Consider the following 25,954-nt stretch of genomic DNA (forward strand, 5'->3'; position numbering starts at 1 on the left):
AGCTGGGGGTTTCAACATCAGGGAGCAAATATTCTGAGGTGAGTAGAGAAAGATTTTATAAAGACACGACAAGAATTTTTTTTTAAGAGAGTGGTCTGAGTGCAGAATGAATGTCAAGAGGAGGTCATAGAGTCGTAGAGATGTACAGCACAGAAACAGACTGTTTGGTCCAACTTGTCCATGCCGACCAACTATCCCAACCCAATCTCGTCCCACCTGACAGCACATGGCCCCATATCCCTCCAAAGCCTTCCTATTCATATACCCATCCAAATACCTTTTAAATGTTGCAATCGTACTAGACTTCACCACTTCCTCTGGCATTTCATTCAAGAAACGTACCATCCTCTGCGAAAAAAAGTTGCCCCTTAGATCTCTTTTGTACCTTTCCCCTCTAATGCTAAACCTTTCGTTCTGGACTCCCCCACCCCAGGGAAAAACTTTGTCTATTTATCCTATCCATGCCCCTCATGATTTTATACATGTACAGTTACAACGTTTAAAAGACATTTGGATAAGTCCATGAATACGAATGGTTCGACGGTTTATGGGCCAAACACTGGTAGGTGGGACGAGTTTAGTTTGAGAACATACTCAGCATGGACTAGTTGGATGAAGGGTCTCTTCAGTGCTGTCTGACTCTGTGACTGGCCTGTACTGGTCTTAAAACCATTTTCTTACCTCCCCCCATAAGCATCCACTTCTTTGTTGTTAAAAACTAAGTTGAACTTAGTCTATAATATGTCAGTTTGTGGATGTGAAATCGTCCAACTTGATTTATTGGGTAGGCAAAAGTGCGGATTGTAGGTGCTGGAAATCAGAGGTTTGAGTGGTGCTGGAAAAGCACAGCAGGTCAGATAGCTTCCGAGGAGCAGGAAAATCGACGTTTCGGGGAAAAGCCCTTCATCAGGAATAGAGGCAGGACCCCTCAAGGGTGGAGAGATAAATTCGGGGTGGGCTGAAGGTAGCAAAGAGTACAATAGGTGAATGGGGGTGGGGATGGAGGTGACAGGTCAGAGAGGAGGGTGGAGCGGATAGATGGGAAGGGAGATTGGCAGATAGGAAAGGTCAGCCGGAAGGTTGGAACTGAGGTAAGGTGGGGGGACGGAAAATGACGAAACTGGTGCGGTCCGCATTGACGGCCCAGGTTTAAATTTATCCGAGGCGGAAGATGAGGCGTTCATCCTCCAGGCATCGGGTGGGGAGGGAGCGGCGATGGAGGAGGCCCAGGACCTGCATGTCTTCGGCAGAGTGGATAGGCGTTGGGGAGTGGGGGGTGGGGGGGGGGGGGTGGCTGAAAAGTTGGGTAACAGGGCGATGGGGTTGATTGTTGCAGATGGCCTGGAGATGTTCCCTCAAGCGCTGTGACTTGACTCTGCGAGGAGTCTCCAGTCTCCCCAATGTGGGGGAGACCACATCGGGAGCAATAGATACAAGAAATGACATTGTTCGATGCACAGGTGAAAGCCTTCTAAATTCTGCAGCCGGGATTTGATTTCCGGGCAGGGAAGAAATTTTCAGTAGAGCTGCCAGCTTACTTCCTCATGTCCCTGGTGGTCTAGTGGTTCGGATTCGGCGCTTTCCCCGCCGCGGCTCGGGTTCGATTCCCGATCAGGGAAGTCGATTTCAGGGGGTTGGTAGATTACCCATTCTTCTTAAATGCGCTGTACAGTTGTTTATTGAACATCTGCGTTCCTGGGTGCTGCAGTATCGTGGATCATTGAAATAGCGTCCTCATTCAGATATGTTTGTGTGTGTAGGGATGGTTGCTTCTGAAGTCAAGTTCTTGGTTCGTGTGCGTTATTTTCCTGCAGACGCTGTTTTGAATTTATCATTGACTGTTCGCTCTATTGTGACATCTAGAAATGGCACTTTGTCGTTGTTCTCCTCTTTTGTGAATTTTATGCCAGTGAGGAGATTGTTGATGGTGTTGTAGGTTTCCTCTAATTTATTTCATTTTTAGATGACAGAAGTGTCATCACTGTAGCGGACCCAAAGTTTGGGTCGCATTGTTGTAAGGGCTGCTTGTTCGAGTCTCTGCATTATTGCTTCTGCTAGGAATCCTGATACTGGTGGTTTCATGGGTGTTTCGTTGATTTGTTTGTAGGGCTTGTTACTGAATATGAAGTGGGTGGTAAGGCACAGTTCCACGAGCTTGACAGTGTTATCTTTGCTGATGAAGTTGGTGCTGTGTTTGTGTCTTTGGGTCTTCGAGTAGCATCTTCAGTTTTCTTTGGCCACGTTGATGTTAATGGATGTGAACAGGGCTGTTATATCAAAGGACATCATTTTTCCATCCTATTCTGTCTTAGTGTCTTTGGTGTTCAGGAATTCTTGGATGGAGTAAATGGAGTGGCGTGAATCTTCAACTTGGTGTTTTAGTCTTCAGTGGATGCCTTTGACTAGTCTGTATATTGGTGTTCCAAAAGTGAGACTATGGCCTGAGGGGGGCTCCTGATTTGAAGAGAAGGAGAACAACAGCAAAGTACTATTCCGAGATGTCACAGTAGAGCGAACAGTCAATGGCGAACTTTAAACTAGCGTCGACATAAAAACAACATACACAAACCAAATATTTAACCACAGAAGCAATCATCCCAACACACACAAACGAAGCTGCATCAGGACATTATTTCAACGAGCCACTACACACTGCAGCACAGAGAAACTACTAAAAACAGAAGGGAAATGCGTATATAGTGTATTTAAGGAGAACGGGTAACCAATAAACCACCTCCGCCGATTTCTCATTGATGCTTCCAAGCTGAATCTCAAAAATTCGATTTTCCCCTCCATTCTTTCCTGTTTGTGTTTTGTGGGTTTTGAAAGCTTTCGTAATCCTCTGACTGAGTATTGGAGTTGGGAAGTTATGTTGTGGCTGTACGGGATGTTGGTTAGACCACTTTTGAAATATTGTTTACAATTCTAGTCTCCCTCCTATCAGAAGGATATTGTGAAATTTGAAAGGGTTCTGAAGCACCAAAGGGTCCACAGAGATGAAGAGGCTCTTCTGCTGCCCTGAGTGTGGGAAGGCCTTCAGTGATTCCTCTGCCCTGCTGACGCACCAGTTGGTCCACACCGGGGACGGCTGTTCTCCAGCCCCAAGTGCGAGGTGGCCTTCAGCAGTTCTTCCCACCTGCTGAGACACCAGTGGGTCCACACTTAGGAGAGGCCGTTCTTCTGCCCCGAGTGCAGGAAGGGCTTTGCTCTTTCTTCCGACCTGCTGGCCCATTGGTGGGACCACAGTGGGGAGAGGTCGTTCAGTTGCGCTAAGTGCAGGAAGGACTTCAGCAATTCCCCGGCCCTGCTGAGGCATTAGTCCGTTCACACCGGGGAGAAGCCATTCTTCGGGCCCGAGTATGGGAAGAGGTTCATGTTTTCCTGCAACTTGCGGAAACACCAGCGGGGGCACCAACGCTCCCAGCAATCAGATCCCACCAGTGACGCTGCCTTCGGTCACACCCCAGGACTGAACCTCCTGCCAGTTCTTGCAGTGGGAGAGTAGGTGGGCTGTTTTTGTTTCCTGCTGGACTGCAATTGCCTCCCCCACCTCCCACAACCTCAACCCCATGGTAGCTCAGGGTTTGCACTGCTGCCTCGTGGCACCAGGAACCCAAGAATAATTCCACTCTTCAAGGTCTGTGTACACTTTATGGAGGGTAGGAAAATGGATCTGAGTAAGTTACTCTTCGGAAGTTCAGTGCAGATGTGTTGGGCTGAAGGACCTGTTTACACATTGTAGGAGTTCAACCATCATATGAGCTTTGCTTTCAGTGGACACTGCTGCTCATTGATCCAGGGACTGCACATTGCCAAATGAAATGATCCAGAGAAACCTAAGACCGCAAGACCATCGGAGCAGAAGTTAGGCCATTCGGCCCGTCGAGTCTACTCTGCCATTCGTTAGTGACAAAAGTAGCGCAGATGAGATTAGCTTCATTGTGGAAACAGGCCATTCGTCCCAACAAGTCCACACCGACCCTCCGAAGAGTCACCCATCCAGATCCATTTCCCTCTGACTAAAGTACCTAACTCTATAGGCAATTAAGCATCGCCAATCCACATGATCTGCACATCTTTGGACTATGGAAGAAAACAGGATCACCCAGAGAAAACCCACGAAGACACTGGGAGAATGTCCAAATTCCTCACAGACAGTCACCCAAGGCTGGAATCAAACCTGGGTCCCTGGCGCTGTGAGGCTGCAGTGGTAACATTGAATAGTTCGATCTTGTTGCGCTCTCCTCCTGAAACGTTTCAAATGAATCCCTCCGAGCGATCCTGTTTAAAAATGCTGAGTTAGACAAAGTATCCCATCAAGTTCAACACAAACCCAGAGTTGAAGAAGTCAGAAGTCAGAACACCAAGGGGACCAAACCTGATCACAATATTCCAGGTGCAGCCTCATCAACGTCCTGTATAACTACAACATAACTTGCCAACATCTATACTCAATTCCCGAACTGATGAAGGCCAGTGTGCTGAAACCTTTCTTCACTGCCTTGTGTACCGATGTAATCAAAAATATAGGATCTACTTTAAACTGATCTAGAATCCAGCTTCTGGGAGCACAAAAGCAGATTAGTGCTGTGTGAGGTTGCTGGGCACATAACACAGAGGTCGATGGGTCAAAACCGTGTGATGCAATTGCTCAATGTCTCCGTAAGCTGCTTTTCCTTTGCAAAGGTGCTTTGTTCTGGATCTTGCCTTTGCAGTTACTTCCAAAACCTTCTTCGGTGGAGGAGTGGCAGTGGCAGCTGGAGCCCAGGAGTTTAACAACCCTCCAGAGCTGGAGGAATACCCGAGCTCCAAGAAGCGGGGTGTAAGGCTGGAGACTGGATTTGCTCAAGGCTTGTATCTATTAACTTATTTAAATGGTACCTACTGTATGGGGCTATGGTTTACATTAAAACCGGAGGATCATGTCAGAGTGTTTGTTTATATTTAGCAGTTGTAGTTGGTAAAATACACTCCCTAGAGGAGCATCTTCTATGATGCTGCATTTCTTGCCTTCTGCCCTTCCCCCATTTCTTATCTCCCATCTTGATTTTTTTTTGGACAAATTTAATTTCATATTAATCAGACTTGGTATTCACTGTGTGCTATTAATTTGTTTGTTCGAATATTGTAAGGCAAAATTAATGCTGTAATTTAATTTCTGATGTCAGAGTTTGACTTTGAATGTTCAGGTGTGAATGCCAGTAAGTTGTGAAAATAAATCAAGAACTTGTGGTTTTCAACAAAAAGAGCAGTTCACTGATATTCATGGCATTGTCTCATTTGGGAGTGATGATTCAAATCTGACCATCAAACCATTTCATGCAGTCACCCAATTTAATTAAAATTTTCTTTACTTTAATTAAAGAACATAACACTGGCAGGCTAAGATTTATGCAATCTATTTATAAGATTATGTCCATTGCTCCCAATATGGTCTCATCCACATTGGGGAAACTGGATGCCAACTAGCGGAATGTTTCAGGGAACAGCTCTGGGACACTGAAACAAAACGACCGACCGCCCTGTGGATGAACACTTTAACTCCCCCACCCATTCCACCAAGGACATTCAAGTCCCGGGCCTCCTCCACTGCCAAACTCTTGCTACCCGACGCTTGGAGGAAAAACACCTCATTTTCTGCCTTGGGACCCTCCAAACACATGGGGTCAATGTAGATTTCATCAGTTTCCTCATTTCCTCTCCACAACCTTCGGCCAGATCCAACCTTCCAATTCGACACCAACCTCTTGACCTGTCATACCTGTCCACCTTGCTTCTCACCTATCTGCTCCACACTCATCTCTAACCTATCACCATCAATCCCTACCTCTATCTACCAATTGCACTCCCAGCTGCCTTCCCTCCAGCCCCACTTCCTTCCTATTTATCTCTCAGCCCCATTGGACCACCCTTTATTCCTGATGAAGAACTTATGCTCTAAACCAAGACTGTGATGAAGCAACATCTTCAACAAATAGGAAATAGCTCCCAAGTCAGATTTCATCCCCTCTTCTGTTTCCCAGTTCTTTCAGAAATAAGAAATGTATTTTTCTTCCACTAGAAAGTAGTTTTCCACGTTCCGCTGTCTGAAGTGTAATGCCACACCATTACTTCTGTCACCTTTTAAGAATCCTTTCACCCTGTTTTTCGAACAATTGTGGAGGTGACCAAAAGCAAACATTTCACTCCTCCCCAATGTCCCATTTCTCCTCCTATGAGCCATTTTGTCATGTTGTCTCTGTTACAAGCAGCCGAGTGCACTTGGTTTCTGAATTAAAATTTGGTCATTGAAGTGAGCAGGTCTAATATTTATCGATGACTCGCTGTGTTTGCACTAACTGTAATTATCCACCAGTATGATGTCTTTTGTTCCACCAAAACTGGAAACAATGATCTGTGTTTATATTGCAGTCGGATTTAGAAAATCATCTCAGCGATCTTCACGTTCTTATAGTTTACTGAGGCCATAACAGCATTGCGCGGCAGTTTGATGTGACTAAAACTTGGATGGGAAGAATGTAGATTGATGAGAAGTCAAAATGGCAGAGTCTCTGGCCACGATCGATCTGTCTGGATTGATTATGTGAGTGGCGGCTTTTCAAGGGCAACTTCAACTCCATCACTTCAACCAGCAAGAGGAGATAAGTGTGAACACAACATTCCAACTGTGACATATACGCATTGCTTCGATGTAATTGATCAAAATCCTGGAACTCGCTCCTGAACCTTATTTATACACCACATCATATTTGTGAAGCAATTTAAGAGGCAGCTCATCACCACTTTTTCAAGGACAGTTTGGGAAGACTTGCTGGCAGAGCCAATGATATTCACATGATGTTGGAGACGCTCTGATCATATGGATAGATGATTGGCTAACCAATGATATAGTAGGGGTAAGGGTTATGTTCAGGATCGCAAATTGTAACGAGCAATGTGCTACAGGGATCAGTGCTGGGGCCAAAATTATTTACAATATGGATATGAATTACTTGGATAAGTGACGTGAATGTACTATTGCCAAGACTGCAGTAGAGACAATTGATTGGAATGCAGGTGATGAGGATGACATGGAGAGGGATATCGACAGGTTAAGGAAATGAGCAAAACCTTGTCCGATGGAATAGAATGTGGGAAAATGAGGTTGTGCACTTTGCCAGGAGGAAAAGTGCTGAATGTTAAATGGAGAAAGCTGCTGAATAGGAGGATTTGCAAGCTCACATCCATGAACACTTCATCCAAGTGCAGTGAGTAATAGGGAAGGCAAATGGGAGGTTGTTTTTTAAATGGAGTATAAAAGTAGGGAGGTTATAGTGAACCTATATCAGACACCAATTAGGCCACAACTGAACACTGAGAAGAGTTTTGGGCCTTTTGGCTCAGGAAAGATATACTGGCATTGGAGGCAGTCCAGAGAAGGTTGATCAGGATGATATCAGGGATAAAAATAATGTCTTATGAGGTTCGGCCTGTGGTTAAAAGAATTTAGAAGATTTCGAGGTAACATTATTGTCACATACAAGATTCTGAGGAGACGTGACAGGCCAGTTGTGGGAAGGTTTCCCCTTGTGGGTGAGTTTTTAACCAGAGAGATCAACCTGCAAATAAGGGATTGCATGTTTAGGACAGCTGTTGAGCCTGGATTGTTAAGTGCATTCAAAACTAAGATATTTCCTTTAAAGTCAAAAAGTGAATTGAGGATTATGGGGAAACAGCGGGAAAGTGAAATTGATGTTTCCCAGAACAATAGTGGGAGACGAAGTGCGACATCCCATGAATGAATAAAGGAAAATACTCAGGAGAAAATTGTCATTGAAGGGAAGATTGGGATCTAGTGATAATGGTTGAGCAACCTAGAGATCTAGGTCTTCTGAGAACACAAATACAATTCCCATCATGGCTGCTGGTGGAATTTATGTTCAATTAATAAAAAGATCTGGAAGTGAAAGTTTCTCTCCGTCCTGGCAACCAGGAAACAGTAATTCACGAAAATAATGATGTTGGAGATGCTGGAGATGAGCAAGAAAAGGCAAAATTGCTGGGGAAACGCAGCAGGTCTGACAGCATCTATGGAGAGAAACCAGTTAATGTTTTGGATTCAGCAAGTTTTGAAGTACCACTGGACTCAAAGCAGTAACACTGTTGTCTCTTCGTAGATGCTACCAGAACTGTTGTGTTTCTCCAGAAACTGTCCTTTTTAAGGCAGGAAATCTACCATTCATGAACCCTGCATGCATGTGCGCTCCAACTCACTCTCTCTCTCTCTCTCACACACACACACACACACACAGACACACACACACACATACACACACACAGACACACACACACACACACACACACACACACACACACACACACACACACACACACACACACACATAGTGTGACTCCACACCTCGTATAATATGGTTGACTCTCAACTGCCTTTTCGCATGTCGTCACAAGTACTCTGTCCAAGGGCCATGAGGGACAATTAGCAAATGTGCTCGCAATCATCACACCCCACAAAATATTTTCTCATAACTGAAAAAAAAAACATAGATTAATGAAGGACTGTGAAAACAAACTGCTGTGGGGAAGTCATGCCCAACTAACCTGATTTGCTTGCGGTTATATTTTATTGAAATCCTCTTCAGAGAGGACATTGATTACACCACTGTTCGAATACTGCAGGCAATTCTGGGCTCTCTGGTACAGGATGGAGATTGTGAAACTTGAAATGGTTAAGAAAACATTTGCAAGGATGCTGCCAGGGTTGGAGGGTTTGAGCTTCAGGAAGACGCTGAATCGACTGGGGTCATTTTCACGGAAGTTTTGAAGGGTGAGGGGTGACTTGAAAGCTGTTTATAAAATCATGAGGGCATGGATAGGGTATATGGGAGTGCTGTTTTACCTGGGGAGGGAGAGTCAAGAACTTGATTGCATAAGTTTAAAGTTATTGGCAAATGGAGTTTAATATAGCTAAGTATGAGGTCTTACATTCGGGATCGTCAAACCATGGGAGGATTTGAGTAGGACCTTGAGTGTAGTTGAACAGAGGGATTTTGAAGTTCAGGTTTTGGCACACTGGACTTCATCAGTAATGGCATTCAGTATAAGATACCAAATTAGAGGAGAGATATGCACCAAATATTAACGTCTACCAACAAATCTGTTTCATATCCAGTATTTTGAACCAAGAGATCTAGGGTTCCGGCTATTAGCTCCGAGAAAATGGAGTCGTGGAGTAGACAGGGTGGTGAAGCAGGCTTTTGGCATGCTTGCTTTCATTTGTCAGAGCATTGAGCACTGGAGTTGGGACGTCTTGTTGCAGCTGTCACACATGCCACACAACAATGATAGGCATAGCCCTGCCCCTCTCTGACTGGCTGTCCCTTTGAATGTCTGGGGGAAGATTAGACCCACCTGCCTGTGTTTGGCTCATATGTACTTACCCAAATAATTTTAAACATTCTAACATTACCTGCATCCACCACTTCCTCTGACAGTTCATTCTGCACACGAACCGCCTTCAATGTAAAAAACGTTGCGCCTCCCCCCGTCCTTTTTAAATCTTCTCCCTCTCATCTTAAAAATATACTCCCAAACTTTGAACTCCCCGACACTCCGGGAAAAGACAAAGGTTATTCCCCTTATCTTTGTCCCTCATGACTTCATAAACCTCCATAACCTCCACCCTCAGCCTTATACACTCCAGTGAAAAAAGGGTCCCAGCCTATGTCTTCTGTAAATCATTCTGGCAACATCATAGTTAAAAAAAGGTGAGCTTTAAGAATTGACTGGAAGGGCAGTGAAGATACAATCAGCTGACAGTGGACCTGAAATCACATGTAGATCAGATCAGGTTTGGACAGCAGGAAACCAGATAAGGTTTTACAACAAACCACAACGGTTTCGGCTTTAGCCTCTTAATTCCAGATTTATATTGAATTCAGATTGCACCATCTGCCGTGGCAGGTTTTGAACCCAGGTCCCCGGAACATTAACTGGGTGAATAGTCTGGTGACAATGAAGTCGGCCATCGCCCCTTCCCCTGAACACCTTGGCTTATTGTGTTTAGAGGTAACAGAGGATCAGTAGGTTTCAGCAGCTGCTAAGTTGTTGATATTACACAAGGGAACATGAGCACCCTCAGTAATGGCACATACTGAAGCCAGGACCCTGTCTCGGAGGTAAGGGCTCGGGAACCATTAGAAAAAGAACAGGAAAAAGCCATTCAACCCCTTGTGCCTGCTTCTCCATTCAATAGGATTGTGGCTGATCTGTCATTCCCCACATGCACCTACCTGCCCTTTCCCTGTAACTTCATCCCCCGACTGATCACGAAACTATCGATCCTAGTTTTAAATGTGACATGAAGGCTATCAACAGAGTTACTGGAATGGGGGAGCGGGTTGATCTGGTCTAACTTGGGGACGAAAACAATGGCTTCACATTTCACAATATTTAACTAAGGGAATGTTTATAGTTTATAGTTTATAATTCCTGAAGAAGGGCTCATGCCCGAAACGTCGATTCTCCTGCTCCTTGGATGCTGCCTGACCTGTTGCGCTTCCTATTCATATACACATCCAGATGCATTATAAATGCTGTAATTCTACCAGCCTCCATCACTTACTCCAGCAGCTCATGCCGTACATGCATCACCCTCTGCGTGAAAAGGTTGCCCCTTAAGTCCCTTCTGTATCTTCCCCCTCCCCTCCCTAAAACTATGCCCTCTAGTTCTGGACTCCCCCATCCCAGGGAAAAGAACTTGTCTATATGCCCTCTCCATATCCCTCATGATTTTGTGATCCTCTATGAGGTCACCCCTTTGCCTCCGACACTCCAGAGAAAACAGTCTATTCTGCCTCGCCCTATCGCTCAACCCTCCAACCCTGGCAACATCCTTGTAAATCTTCTCTGCACCTTTTCTAGTTTCACAACATCTTTCCTATAGGAAGCAGACCAAAATTACATGCAATATTCCAAACGTGCCCCGACGAATGCTCTGTACAGTGGCAAGATGAGCTCCCAACGTCTGTCCTCAATACTCTGACCAACAAAGGAAAGCATACCAAATGCCTTCTTTACTATCCAATCAACTTGTGTCTCCACTTTTAAGGAACTATCAACCTGAACTCCAAGGTCTATTTGTTCAGCAACACTTCCAAGGACCTTACCAATCAGTGTAAAAATCCTGATCTGATTTGTTTTTCTAAAATGCGGCACCTCATACTCATGTACATTAACCTCCATCTGTCACTTCTCAGCCCATTTGCCCGTCTCATCAATGTCCCGTTGTAATCTGAGGTAAACTTCTTTGCTGTCCACTACACCTGCAATTTTGGTGTCGTCGACAAACGTACTAACTATACCTCCTCCGTTTACATACAAATCAGTTACATAAATGACAAAAAGTAGCGGACCCAGCATCGATCCTTGTGATACACCATTGGTCACATGCCTTCAGTCTGAAAAGCAGCCCGTCATCGGCACCCTCTGTCTTCTGCCTTCTAGCCAGTTCTGTATCCAAATGGCTAGTTGTCCCTGCATGCCATGAGATTAAACCTTGCACACCAGTCTCCCATGAGGAAACTTGATGAACGCCTTCCTGAAGTCCATACCATGTCCATCACTCTGCCCTCATCAATCCACTTTGTACTTCTTCAAAAAATCTCAATCATGTTCGTGAGACATGATTTCCCAAGCATAAAGCCATGCTGACTATCCCCAATCAATTCTTGCCTTTCCAAATACATGCAAATCCTATGTCTCAGGATTCTCTCCAAAAACTTGCCCATCACGGATGGCTGCTCTGGCTCACCTGTGTATAGTTCCCTAGCTTTTCCTTACCACCTTTCTTAAATACTGGCACCACGTTTGCCACCCTCTCGCCTTCCGGCACCTCACTTGTGACTATTGATGATGCAAATATCTCCGTGAAAGGCCCAGCAATCACTTCCCCAGTTTTTCACTGAGTTCTAGGGTACTCCTGATAAGGTCCTTGGGATTTATCCACTTTTATGCATTTCAAGATATCCAACAATTTCTCATCTGTAATATGGACATTTTTTCAACATGTCACCAAATACTTTCTCACATTCTCTATCGTCCATGCCCTTCTCCACAGTAAAGACTGATGCACAATATCCGTTCAGTATCCACCCCCCACTCCCGCCCCCCCACACCTCCCCGATTTACTGCAGCTCCACACAAAGGCCGCCTTGCTAATCTTTGAGGGGCGCTATTCTCTCCCTTATGATCCTTTGCTCTTAACATATTTATAAAAACCGTTTAGTTTCTCCTTAACTCTATTTGCCCCAAAGCTATCTCATGTCCCATTTTTGCCCTCATGATTTCCCCCTTAAGTATGCTCGTACTGCCTTTATACTCTAAGGATTCACTCGATCTCTCTGTCGATACCTGACGTATGCATCCTTCTTTATCTTAACCAAAATCTCAATTTCTCTGGTCAACCAGCATTCCCTACACCTACCAGCCTTTCCTTTCACCCTAAGAGGAATATACTGTGTCTGGACTCTTGTTATCTCATATTTGAAGGCTTCCCATTTTCCAGCAGTCCTTTAACCTGCAAACAACTGCCCCCAATCAGCTTTTGAAAGATCATACCTTATACTGGAGTCTTCCTCCAGTTTAGAACTTGAACTTTTAGATCTGATATATTATTTTTAATCACTATTCTAATGTGAATAGAATTATGGTTGCTGGCCCGTAGGTTTTGCACCCTCGCCAGTATGTACATCCACATTGTGAATTAGAAAATTTCCTTGTACACACTTAACAAATTCCTCTATTTGGCGGATAAGTCAATGGGCAGGGGTTATACCTTGGGTCCATTCTTCCTTCATTCCCATCAACCCTAACGCCATTCCCACCCCAACAGTCCAACGGCACTTTCCCCTGCAACTGCCGAATGTGTGACACCAGCCCATTTACCTATTACCTCCTCACTATCCAAGGGCCAAACATACCTTCCAGGTGAAGGGGCATTTTACCTGCACTTCCCACAACCCAGTCTACTGCATTTGCTGCTCACAATGTGGTCTCATCTACATTGGGGAAAAAGAAGCGTAAACTGGGTGACTGCTGCTCAGAACATCGACGTCCTGCCCGCAAAAAAGATCCTAAGCTTCCAGTTGCTTGCCGATTCCTCACCCAACCCTGTTCCCTGGCCAACATCTCTGTCTCAGGTTTGTTGTCGTGTTCCAGCGAAGCTCAGCACCAGCAAAAGGAAGAGCACCGAATATTACACTTGGGGACATTGCATCCCTCCAGTCCCAATAGCGAATTCAATAATTCTAGGGACTGAACTCCATAGTATCCTCGTCCCTGCCACACACGCCAAACCTTGTTAGCACATAGTCTGTCATTCCACACTACTTAGCCACGAACAGTCTCCATTAACAGTTATTCACCCTCCCACGCAGATCGTTATCAACTCCTTTTTCTGTCCAACAGTTTTTCCTTCGCTTTGGGCTCTGTCCTGATCTTCCCTTCCTCCCACAATATCTCCTGCATATAAACCGACATTTTCCCAATCACCATCAGTTCTGTGGAAGGGTCACCGGCAACTCCTGTTTTTTGTTCCTGATATACAGCATCCGCAGTTCTTTCAGCTTTTTATTGAGAGAGAGTTGGAAATTGTTTAGAGAGACAGAAAGAGAAGGGGGAGAAACAGAACAGACATGAACTGTTGATCTTCGTTGTTTCTCATGAAGTAAAATCATTGCAGTGCGATCACTTCCCTTAAGCATGAATCGAGGCTACAAGCCACTCGTGAGCTTGTGGCGCAACGGTAGCGCGTCTGACTCCAGATCTAGACGGTTGCGTGTTCAAATCATGTCAGGCTCACTGCCGTCAACTTCTTACATTTCAAATCAAGGAAGGAGCACATTAGCTCCGGATATCTGTTGAGCCGAGTCTTCTTTCCGGAAAGTTTTGATCACACATGAAGCTTTGCTGTCAGTTTGATTTGTGAACACTGTGTCAGGGAGGTGGTGTGCCCATTGTTTGGGTAAATGCTCAGCTCCCCGAGTTCATCACGGGATTTAAACACAGCCGTCTCCCTCTGGGCAGCCGCTTTGTTCAGTTGGTGACAGCGCGGTGTGAATAACATAATACCGATACTTTTACAACATAATCCAGAGACTCCCGGCTTTATGTTTCAATCTGTCAGGAGAGTGACGGCGAGTTCAGATAGAAATGTTTCCCACCAACAGCAAATTCTTTCCTCTCACTGGACGCAGCTAAAATTATCTTTATTCAACAGATGGAGCGGAAACTACAGACTGACGCCCCCTCTCCACATTAACGGTGAGCCTGAATTTTATAAACGGTGTCAGTAAAATCCAGTGGCGGACACGGATTTGGTTCAATCGATTTTTTTGACAAGCGCAATTCACCGAGAGGATGCTGCTGTGTGAAACAGCGTGGGGAATTACTGCAGGGCCTCCTGTGTATGGGACACACCGCAACTGATATGTTTCACCTTCACCAGTTTATTCCTATCTCAGAGAAGAGAGGTTTGATGATTCGGATCATAGCAGCTAGACAGAGAACAGGAGAAGAGCACTCAGACCTTCACAAGCTTGTCACCACAGCTGGGTCATCGTGGCCCGTGTATGAGTTTGGGATAGTAATCTGCATCTACTGACTGGAAGCACAGCAAATTGGAGTGCTGGTGGGACTATCACACAGGGGAAAACGGCTTCGACCTATCAACTGGAGTGGCTCCCAATGCGCAACTCCGCTCACCTCAACTGAATAACTGTAAACAAATTACTCCGTGATTCAAAGGAATACTCCGTTTTGAATCTGCATTGTGTCATGTACCTTCGAGAATGATGTCAAAACACCTTCATTGCTGTGATGGAGTATCCTGTTGGGCAGAATATACCTGTTGTCAATTTTCCTACATTCTGTTGGTCCAACTCTGATTTCACTCAGAATCACGAAATGTGTGACAGCGCAGACTGAGGCCATGCAGCCCACCTTCGCTCTGCTGGCTCAACACAATATGTAAATAAGTGTCTCATTCTGTCGCCTTCTCCCTGGAAATCTGCACATTGTTACATTGAACATGCCCACCGAATTCCCTTTTGTGTCCATTGAATCTGCCTCTTTGTCACTGTTAGACAGCGACTTACTGACCCCACTCCCTGTGCGAAAACGGTCTTCCTAATGTCACTTTTACTTATTTTCCTGATGACTTTAAATCTCTGCCAAATCGTTCTCGACCCTTTCAGGCCTGGGAGCATTTTCACTGCATTATTTCCTCTGTCTAAAACCCTCATGACGTGGAAAACTTCAATCAGACCAGCTTTCAGCCCTCTGTTCACCAAAGAGAGCTGCCCCAAACTTTCCAATCTCCCTTCATTGCTGACATTCCTCAGGACGGTACCATTCACGTTAACCTGTTCAGCGCCGTCTGCAATCACTTCACTTCCCCGCTTCCTGAAGTATCACCCTCAGAATTGAGCGTAATACAGGTGGAGGATTCATTCAGACTCGGATTGCGCGGGCGAAAAATCTGCAATACTTGTTCTCACTTTCACCACGTGTTTCCCTTCGCCGTGTTCACTGCAATGGCAGCTCTGCGCCGTCCCTCATTCAGGTAGTCGGATCTTATTTAACGAAGCTGCTTTTTGTGAAAATTGATCGGGCATTTTTGTTCGGGTCAATTTCAGGAATGATGGTTCGCCTGGGATTGGAACCTGGGAACTCTCACACGGCTGCACATGCTCGAAGAGCAACAGCAAGAATCATATCCCAGACTAACGAGCCACCAGCCATGGGTGCAGCCACCTCCTGAAGCAGCTGAGACTTGCTCAGTACGAAATACATTGTACATTGCTCCCAGAATTACAAGGAGCGAAGAGTTTCAAGAACATCTGCTTCTCAATCTGTCTCCCTGCTCCCAGGACGCTGCTGTTTGTCCTGTCCCCAGGGACCGGGCTTTCTCTTTGGTGGATAATTGAACCATTTCGTTTCTACTTGCAAACTGTGCTGGTGGAAGGCAGAGCCCATTCACTCTTCTGCTCTCTCACACTATTACGTGAGGCAGGTTAAGTCAGTTACAGTCATGCGGAGGAAATGGGCAACTTTGAACTTGATCCAAAGGTCTTGTTAACGGAGAGACAGAAAGATGCTGTGCTGTCGGGACAGAGAGAAATGGACACCGGAGACTCTTCCCTCAGGTAAATTGATATGAGTGCATTTTTGTGCAGCCTGCTTGGTGTTCAGAATTTGTCTTGACACAGCAATCCTACAGAAAGTCTCTTATTACACGGGCGTTGGTTTCTTTACTGCAGGAAATGGACTAAAACAGCAAGTCATGTGTTTCAACTTCACCGGTTCATTGCCACCCGAGAGAAGAGGTTTCACACGAGATCAGGACACACCGACAGAGAACAGGACAAGACAACTCAGAGCTCCACAAGGGTGCGAGCACAACTGTGTAAATTTGACTTGTGTATCGGTGTGATATATTGAGCTCAGATACCCGAAGTTTTGGGAAGCAAATGACATGGCAAGGAAAAGAACAGAGCGCCGTTTTACGGGAAAGCTGCTAAACACGATATTAGGTGAATAGGAAAAAATGGTTTCGCTTCTGGGTTATGATCCCAGCATGCACCCGCTGTGCCATTCTCCTGCATTGCACGGTAGCTTTTCCAGAGAATAATTCAGCTTTTCATCTGGCGTGTGACTGGCATGTTCGAGAATGACGTCAAAAGATCTTCACTGCTGTAGTGTCATGTGCTGTTGTGCAGATATATCGTCGATGTGCAAATATAAACTCAGAGAGCAATGTACACTGGAGACTCTGAGCCAGCTGAACTTGCTCAGTGTGAAATACATTCCACATTGCTGCAAGAATTGCAAGCAGCAAAGAGTTTCCAGAACATCTGCTTGTCATTCTGTCCAAGGGGACTGATGTGTGTCTCATCCCCAGGAACTGGTCTGTCTCCACTGGCGGATAATTAAACCAACTTGTTTCTACTTGTACGCTTTTCTGGAGGGAGGGAAGAGTGCATTCGCTCTTCTGCTCTTTATCTCCCAATACCTTCGGATGAGAGGTATCACTTACACTCATGCGTGGGAAGTGAGTAACTTTGATTGTGTATTTCCTCCAAACGTCTGTTATCGGAGGGATAGAAAGATGCTGTGCTGGCGGGGCAGAGAGAAATGAACACCGAGGACTCTTCCCTCAAGTAAATTCATACGAGCACGTTGTTATGCAGCCCGCTTGGTGTTCAGAATTCGTCTTCACGCAGCAATCTTACGGAAAGTCTCTTGCAAAGTGGGCATCGCTTTCTTTGCTGCGACAGCGCAGCAGTTAACATCTGAGCCCCAAGTGTCCCAGATGAAGAGAATCCGTGTGAAACCTTCACTCACTGAGAGTCATCCCCACGGCCCTGAGCTGAGGGATTGCAGACGGTCCAACAGAGAAGGGACGGTTAAAAATAAACCAATGTTGCTCCCTCAGCCTCTCTGTCCCAGAGACAGGCAGTGGGACGGCATAAACACGTAGCATCATTCTCCCGCCGACAGAGGCGGTCCATCCCATCGTGTCCACGACGACTCTGCCACTTGTCTGTCTCTCAGGTGATTCACAATCAGGGATATCTGGCCGAATACGAAGGGACTGTGTCTGAATGGTGATAAAGTTTCGGACATGCCTATCGTCTTGTCATTCACGTCCGATTTAGCAAGGCGAATTACGGCAGGGAAGGCACGAAACCACAAGGTATGTCGTCAAGATGTTCAATTTTATCAGCTCATTGGCACCTCAGAAAAGTGGGTTTGCGATTCAGTTCAAAGAAAACGGACGAAGAACACTCAGATCCCCAAATGTACGTGACTTGTACGGTGTGAGTTTCGCGACAGCATCAGGATAAGAGGAAGTCGTTTGAAAGGCAAGATGCTGAACAGAGTACCAACACAAAGGCAAGTCGCGAAAGGAGGCACTGAACAATAGCAGAGGATGGCATCGATCCAACGACCTCTGGGTTACGGGCCCAGCACGCTCCCACTGCGCCACTCAGCTCCTACACCCAGCCTGGCTTTCCACAGGTCCTTTCAGCCTTTCGTCTGGCGCGTGGCATGCACGTTCGAGACTGATGTCAAAGATCTTCACTGCTGTCGTCTTATATGCTGTTGCGCAGACGGATGGAGGCTGTGTAAATATAAACTTTTTCTAACTTCCCACATTCTCTTGTGATTTCACTCTGAATAGACGCCATGCGGCCCACCTTCGCTCTGCTGGGTCGACACAGTAAGTAAACGTGGGTCTCTATTCGTATCATTCTCTCGCCTTCTCCATGTAATTCTGCACATTGTTACTTTAAACATGATCACCGAATTCCCGTTTGCGTCTAATGAATCTGCCTTTTTGTCAGTGTCAGTTAGGGATTTACTGACGCCAACCACTCCCTGTACGAAAGCATTCTTCCTAATGTCACTTTTGGTTCTTTTCCTCATGACTTTAAAACTCTGTCGAATCGTTGCCGATCCTTTCAGGCGTGGGAACATTTTGACGACATTACTTTCTCTGTCTAGACTTCGCATGACTTGAAAAGCTTCAATCGGGCCAGATTTCAAACTTCCGTACTCCGAAGAGAGCTCTCCCAAATTTCCAATCGACCCTCATCGCTGACATCCCTCATTCACTGCACCACTCACGTCAATTTATTCAACGCTATCTCCAATCATTTCACTTCGCTGCTTTCTGTCCCATTGGTCCTCCAGGGAGCCCAACCTCGTTTTACGAAGGTGCTTTTTGAGAAAATTAAACAAGCACTTTCGCGCGATTCACGAAACTCGGGTTCGTCCGCGATTTGAACCCGGGATTCCTCGCACGTCTGCATCGACGAAGACCCAAAGCGAGAATCATACCCCTAGACCAACGAGCCAGACGGTTGGCGCGCCGCCGCCCCGGCCCCCGCCCCGGCCCCCGCCCTACCTCTTGAACCAGCTGAGTCTTGCTCAGAGCAAAGTTCCAGTTGACATTGAACAGGTTGGGTCTGTTTTCTCTGGAACGTCGGAGGTTGGAGGGTGACTTTATGGAGGTTTACAAAATTATGAGGGGCATGGATAGGATAAATAGGCAAAGTCTTTTCCCTGGGGTCGGGGAGTCAAGAACTAGAGGGCTTTAGGGTTTAGGGTGAGAGGGGAAAGATATAAAAGAGACCTAAGGGGCAACTTTTTCACGCAGGGGGTGGTGCGTGTATGGAATGAGCTGCCAGAGAAAGTGGCGGAGATTGGTACAATTGCAACATTTAAGAGGTGTTTGGATGGATATATGAATAGGAAGGGTTTTCAGGAATATGGGCCGGGTGCTGGCAGCTGGGATTAGATTGGGGTGGGATATCTGGTCGGCATGGACGGGTTGGACCGAAGGGTCTGTTTCCATGCTGTACATCTCTATGACTCTATGAACAGCTGCTTCTCATTCTGTCTCTCTGCTGCCGTTTGCCCGTCCCCAGGAACCGGACCCTCTCTACTGCCAGAAGATTAACCCGTTTTCCTTCTCAACTTTTCTCTGACACCGGAGTGACCAGTGACAAGCATTGCCCTCCTCAACATAGGGTACAGAGAACAGGAGAAGAACCCGCAGACCTCCACGAGTGTGTCATCTCAACTCTGCATACTGGGCCTGTGTATCAATGTGAAATATTTACGTCGAAGTTTTTTGGGAAGTAGATGAGAAGGCGAGGTGCACAACAGTGCGCCGTTATACGGGAAAGCTGCTAAACTCGACATTGAGTGAATAGGGAAGATGGTTTCTCTTCTGGGTTATGCTCCCATCGCGCACCGGCAGACATATCGCCGACGAACAAATATTAACTCTGTCTAAATTGCCACATTCTGTTTTTCCGAACCGTGATTTCACTCAGAAGCACAATTTACCTGCTCCCTCCTGAATATCCTTCCAGGCTCGAACATACCTTCCAGGTGAAGCAGCACTTTACCCGCACATTTGCCGCAACCTCGTCGACTGCATTCGCTGCTCACAGTGTCGTTTCCCCAACGGAGCACGAAGTATAAACTGGATGACTGCTTCGCAGAACATCTCGGTTCTGCCCGCAAGAAAAGGCCCTGAGCTTCTGCTTTCCTGCCACTTTAACACGCCACCCTGTTCCCTGGCCAACATCTCTGTCTCAGGCTTGCAGCAGTGTTCCAGCAAAGCTCAGCTCCAGACGGAAGAACAACGCCTCATATTCCACTTCAACACCCTACAGCCCTCCGGTCTTCAAGATCGAGTTCCATGACTTTAGGGCCTGAAATCTCCCATGTGCTTGACCCCTACCACACACATACGAGCCATTGTTATCACATTGTCTGCTACGACACACTACATATTATTAGTCACTCACGGTCTTCATTAACAGTTATTCACCCTCCCACACGGATCGTTATTCACTCCTTTGTCCTTCCTATTGTTCTCTCTCTGAGCTGGCGAGAAAGAGAGCAATGTACACTGGAGACTCTGAGCCAGCTGAAACTTGCTCACTGTGAAATACATTCCACTTTGCTCCAATAATTGCAAGCAGCAAAGAGTTTCCAGAACAGCTGCTTGTCATTCTGTCTCCCTCCTGCTGTTTGTCCCGTCCCCAGGAACCGGGCTCCCTCCACTGTTTCGAAACTTTTCTCTGACACCCGAGTGGCCAGTGACAAGCATTGCCCTCCTCAACATAGGATACAGAGAACAGGTGACCACTCAGAGGTTGTCACCTCAACTGTACACATTGGGCCAGTATATCATTGTGAAATATTTATGTCGAAGCTTTTTTGGGAAGCGGATGTGAAGGCAAGGTGCAGAACAGAGCGCTGTTATACGGGAAAGCTGCTAAAGGCGACGTTAAATGAATAGGAGAGAATGGTTTCTCTTTTGGGTTACGGTCCCAACACGCGCCCGTTGTGCCATTCTCCTGCATTGCCCGGCAGTTTTTCCAGAGAATTATTCAGCTTTTCATCTGGGGTGTGGCAGGCACGTTTGAGAATGAGGTCAGAAGATCTTCTCTGCTGTCGTGTCATATGCTGTTGTGCAGACACATCGTCGATATGCAAAAATAAACTCTGTCTAAATTCCCACATTCTGTTTTTCGAAATGTGATTTCGCTCAGAATCACTAATTTTCAAAACTCGCAATATTCAAACTTCAACAAAGTGCTCATAGAAATGATTTGTGAACACCTGGAAGAAATTCTTCCAAACTTACCTGGGGAATTTCGCTTTGAGGGGTCTTGAACTTTAAGTGGAAGGAAGGGAAGTTTGTCTCGAGGCTGCTAATGTGGAGATGTGTTCTCCATGTAAACTGGTCGTAGTTGACCATCCCAGTGCTTCCCGATGCACGGCTGCCTGACCCCCAGGGAGGTTTACTTGTAGTAACTGGAGTGAATCCAGAGATGGAGCAGATTCTGCAAAGGTGCTCAAATACTTTCTATCTCTCTTTTAGGTATTTTCCTTGTGTATTCCCTCAGTTTGGCACGTATGCAGTTTGCACCCTGGAAAATGATTGCTTTTTGCCTCATGTTCACAATTAAAAGTGCAGTTTCTCATGGCACTGAGCCGCATTGAAAGGATTGGCATATTGATATATATATGTACACGTATTTAGTTAAAGCTTAGATTAGATTTGAATGACGTTTTCCTCTAAATACACCTAAGCCTATCTGGCTGCATGAGGGATTTCAGGTTTCTGTGTGCTGGGTTTTATGTGATCAGCAGGCATCTGGCAAACTACAGGAACTGCCATCTCTGTTCTGTTCGTTTAAGTGTACTGCCAATGATCGCTTATTTTGTGATTTTTATTTGCAGGAAGACATGCCGCAAGAAATCTGAAAACAAATGATACATCAACTTCTGACAGAGCCACTTGATTCATTGGGACTTGAATATCAGCAACCATTCCAATCAAGAAGACATGGTTGCTGTTGTTTGCTTGAGAGATTTTGGACACTGGTGCGGCAGGAAGAATACTGAGACACCAAGTGAGGGAGATTCAGTGCGCTGACTGTGAAAAGTGCTTCACACCATTTACTCAGCTTTGGGGAATCAAAGTCTCATCCCTGACAGTGGGGATAGACTATGTCCCCGTTCTGATTGTAATTTCAAACCCAGACCAACACATGGAAAGCTCCCCCAATGGGGAAACTGTGGAAATATGGGGACTAAGGGAAAGGATTCCCTTCCCCATCCGTGTTGGAAACCCACAGACGTATTCACAGTGGGGAGAGGCAATTCACCTGCTCGGTGTGCAGGAAGGGCTTCAGTCGGATCAGCCATCTGGAGACTCACCAGTGGGTCCACAAGTGAGAGAAGCCGTTCACGTGCCCCATGTACGGGAGAGGGTTCACTCAGTCAGCTGCACTGCTGACCCACCAGTGGGTCCACACCGGAGAGAGGCCGTTCACCTGCTGTCAGTGCCGGAAGGGGTTCACTTGCTCCTCCCACCTGCGGAGGCACCAGCGAGTTCACGTGCCATCGCAGGGGGGTGGGGGGGTGGGGGGGGGTGGTGGAAGGAGCGATGGCCGAGCGCCGCAAACAACCCAGCTCTGGGGAATCACAGGTTCGAATCCCGTCGCGGCAGATGGCAGAATTGGGATTCGGTCCGTAATCTGGACTTCAGAATCTAAGGATGAAACCATTTTCAGAGGGCAAACGCCCACCTGATTCACTCATGTCCTTTTCAGTGATGGAAATTACCGTTGCCAGAAAGGATTCACTCAGTCGTCCCAGCTGCATGCTTTACCCGGCTGTACGAAGGATCCAGTTACAAAGGGACAACTCAACTGACCAATAATAAAGAAAGTGTGGTGGGAGGAGTGGGGGTGAGTGTGTGCACTTTGAGCTTGAGGTGTTTTTGTTTTGAGAAAAGGTAGTTTTTGTACGCCTTGTGATGTGGAGATCTGAAGCTGCAACAAAGTTGGGTCGCAGTAAAGGTTACCTGAACTTACCGTCAGGCTTAAACTCTCATTGAAAGCTGGGAGATCCAACAGCTTCTCACCTCTTTCAGCCACCAGCACCGAGTTTCCAATGTCGTGTCTCAGAAGGAACAGTGAATGAGTAGCTAGTGTTGTTCGAAATTGTAAATTTTTTAGAACTGCAGGTTTATTTTTTCATTGACATTGCAAAGTTTACTGGCAACAGTGGGAGGTGCGTGCTGTATTCACTTGAAACAAAGTTTTAAAATGACAGAAACACCAGGGTATAGTCCAACAGGTTTGTTTGGAAGCACTATGTTTTGGAGCGCTGTTCCTTCATCAGGTAGCTGTTGAGTGGTATGGTAAGACACAGAATATAAAGCAAAAGATTATAGTGTCCTGCAACAGAAATGATATATTGAGAAACCTGTTAAATCTTTCATCTTTTAAAATGGGTTGCAGATTTCGGTTCATTAATCTGTAAATCCCAGAACTTCTTTTTCGTAACATTCTCCAGATAACTTAATGTTTTATAAAGGGAGGTGACACCTCAGGTCAGACAACGCATGAGAGCTGTGAGGTTAGAGGCGTTCTGTATCCCAGTCTTGAGTCAGACTTTTTCTATTTCCAAACATATAATCCTGCAAATGCAATTCACCCCAAAGACTTCTATGTGTGAGTGCATTCATGAGACAGAGTGTCTATGTGTGTGCGTGTGCATGCTGGGTAAAGTGTGCGTGTGATGGAGTATAATTGTGTGAGAAGGTGTGTGCATGGATGTGAGTGTGAGGGGTGTATCAATGTGTGTCTGACAGAGAGCCTGTCGATCAGAGAGGGTCTGTACGACCGTGTGAGTACGGTGTGTGTGTGTGTGTATGTGTGTGTGTGTGTGTGTGTGAGAGAGAGAGAGAGAGAGAGAGAGACAGAGAGAGAGATAGGGTTTGTGTGTATTTTGTAGCTGGGTCTCCTGTAGTGAGACATGAATCCAAGGTTTTAGCTGAAGTCATTCTCGTGTGTTCCAAATTTGTTATCAGCCTCTGCTCGGGCACTAGAAATGATTTAGCAGTTAAGCAGTTTCAAAACACACACTGGAGAGGGCAAGGTGAAGGGCTTATGTCTGAAACGTTGATTCTCCTGCTCCTTGGATGCTGCCTGACCTGCTGTGCTTTTTCAACACCACACTCTCGACTCTGATCTCCAGCATCTGCAGTTCTCACTTTCTCCTCATGGGCGAGGTGGGATTTGTCTTTTATTCACTCATTCACTCTTACAGCCTGTCCTTGGTTGTGGCCCAACTGTGCATCCTGAAGAAGGGCTTATGCCTGATACGTCGATTCTCCTGTTCCTTGGATGCTTCCTGACCTGCTGCGCTTTTCCAGCAACACATTTTCAGCTCTGATCTCCAGCATCTGCAGTCCTCACTTTCTCCTCAAAGATCAGAAAGGCGGCCTTTGTGTGGAGCCACAGAAAATGAGGGAGATACTAAATGAATATTTTGCATCAGTATTTACTGTGGAAAAGGATATCGAAGATATAGACTGAAGGGAAATAGATGGTGACAGCATGCAAAATGTCCAGATAACAGAGGAAGAAGTGCGGGATGTCTTGAAACGGTTAAAGATGGATAAATCCCCAGGACCTGATCAGGTGTAACCAAGAACCCTGTGGGAATCGAGAGAAGTGATTGCTGGGCCTCTTGCCGAGTTATTTGTATCATCGATAGTCACAGGTGAGGTGCCGGAAGACTGGAGGTTGGCAAATGTGGTGCCACTGTTTCTGAAGGTCGGTAAAGACAGTCCAGGGAACTATAGACCGGTGAGCCTGACCACGATGGTGGCCAAGTTGTTGGAGGGAATCCTGAGGGGCAGGATGTACATGTATTTGGAAAGGCAAGGACTGATTCGGGATAGTCAACATGGCTTTGTGCATAGGAATTCATGTCTCAGAAACTTGATTGAGATTTTTGAAGAAGTGACAAAGAAGACTGATGAGGGCAGAGCAGTAGATGTGATCTATATGGACTTCAGTAAGGCGTTCGACAAGGTTCCCCATGGGAGATTGATTAGCAAGGTTAGATCTCAGGGAGAACTAGCCATTTGGATACAGAACTGGCTCAAAGGTAGAAGGCAGAGGGTGGTGGTGGAGGGCTGTTTTCCGGCTGGAGGCCTGTGACCAGTGGAGTGCCACAAGGATCAGTGCTGGGCCCTCTACTTTTTGTCATTTACATAAAAGGTACTGTTAGTAAGTTTTCAGATGACACCAAAATTGGAGGTGTAGTGGACAGCAAAGAGGGTTACCTCAGATTACAACAGGATCTGGACCAGATGGGCCAAGGAGCTGAGAAGTGGCAGATGGAGTTTAATTCAGATAAATGTGAGGTGCTGCATTTTGGGAAAGCAAATCTTAGCAGGACTTATACAATTAATCGTAAGGTACTAGGGAGTGTTGCTGAACAAAGAGACCTTGGAGTGCAGGTTCATAGCTCCTTAAAATTGGAGTCGCAGGTAGATAGGATAGTGAAGAAGGCGTTTGGTATGCTTTCCTTTATTGGTCAGTGTATTGAGTACAGCATTTGGGCGGTCATGGTGCGGCTGTACAGGACATTGGTTAGGCCACTGTTGGAATATTGCGTGCAATTCTGGTCTCCTTCCTATCGGAAAGATGTTGTGAAACTTGAAAGGGTTCAGAAAGATTTACAAGGATGTTGCCAGTGTTGGAGGATCTGAGCGAGAGATAGAGGCTGAACAGGCTGGGTCTGTTTTCCTTGGCGCATCAGAGGCTGAGGGGTGACCTTATAGAGGTTTACAAAATTATGAGGGGCATGGATAGAATAAATAGGCAAAGGTTTTTCTCTGGGATCGGGGAGTCCAGAACTAGAGGGCATAGGTTTAGGGCGAGAGGGGAAAGATAGAAATGAAACCGAAGGAGCAACTGAATCACGCAGATGGTGGTACGTGTATGGAATGAGCTGCCAGAGGAAACGGTGGAGGCTGGTACAATTGCCACATTTAAGAGGTTTTTGG

At 46.1% G+C, this 25,954-nt stretch overlaps 1 non-coding gene across 1 annotated transcript; it reads left to right on the forward strand.

Moving 5' to 3' along the window:
• The first annotated feature begins 1,547 nt into the window (after nucleotides 1-1,547).
• On the forward strand, nucleotides 1,548-1,619 carry trnae-uuc (transfer RNA glutamic acid (anticodon UUC)). The gene has a single exon. It is a non-coding gene; the product is annotated as a tRNA-Glu (tRNA).
• Nucleotides 1,620-25,954: the final 24,335 nt, after the last annotated feature.

This window comes from Chiloscyllium punctatum, chromosome 36, assembly GCF_047496795.1.
Source record: "Chiloscyllium punctatum isolate Juve2018m chromosome 36, sChiPun1.3, whole genome shotgun sequence".
Lineage (NCBI taxonomy): Eukaryota > Metazoa > Chordata > Chondrichthyes > Orectolobiformes > Hemiscylliidae > Chiloscyllium > Chiloscyllium punctatum.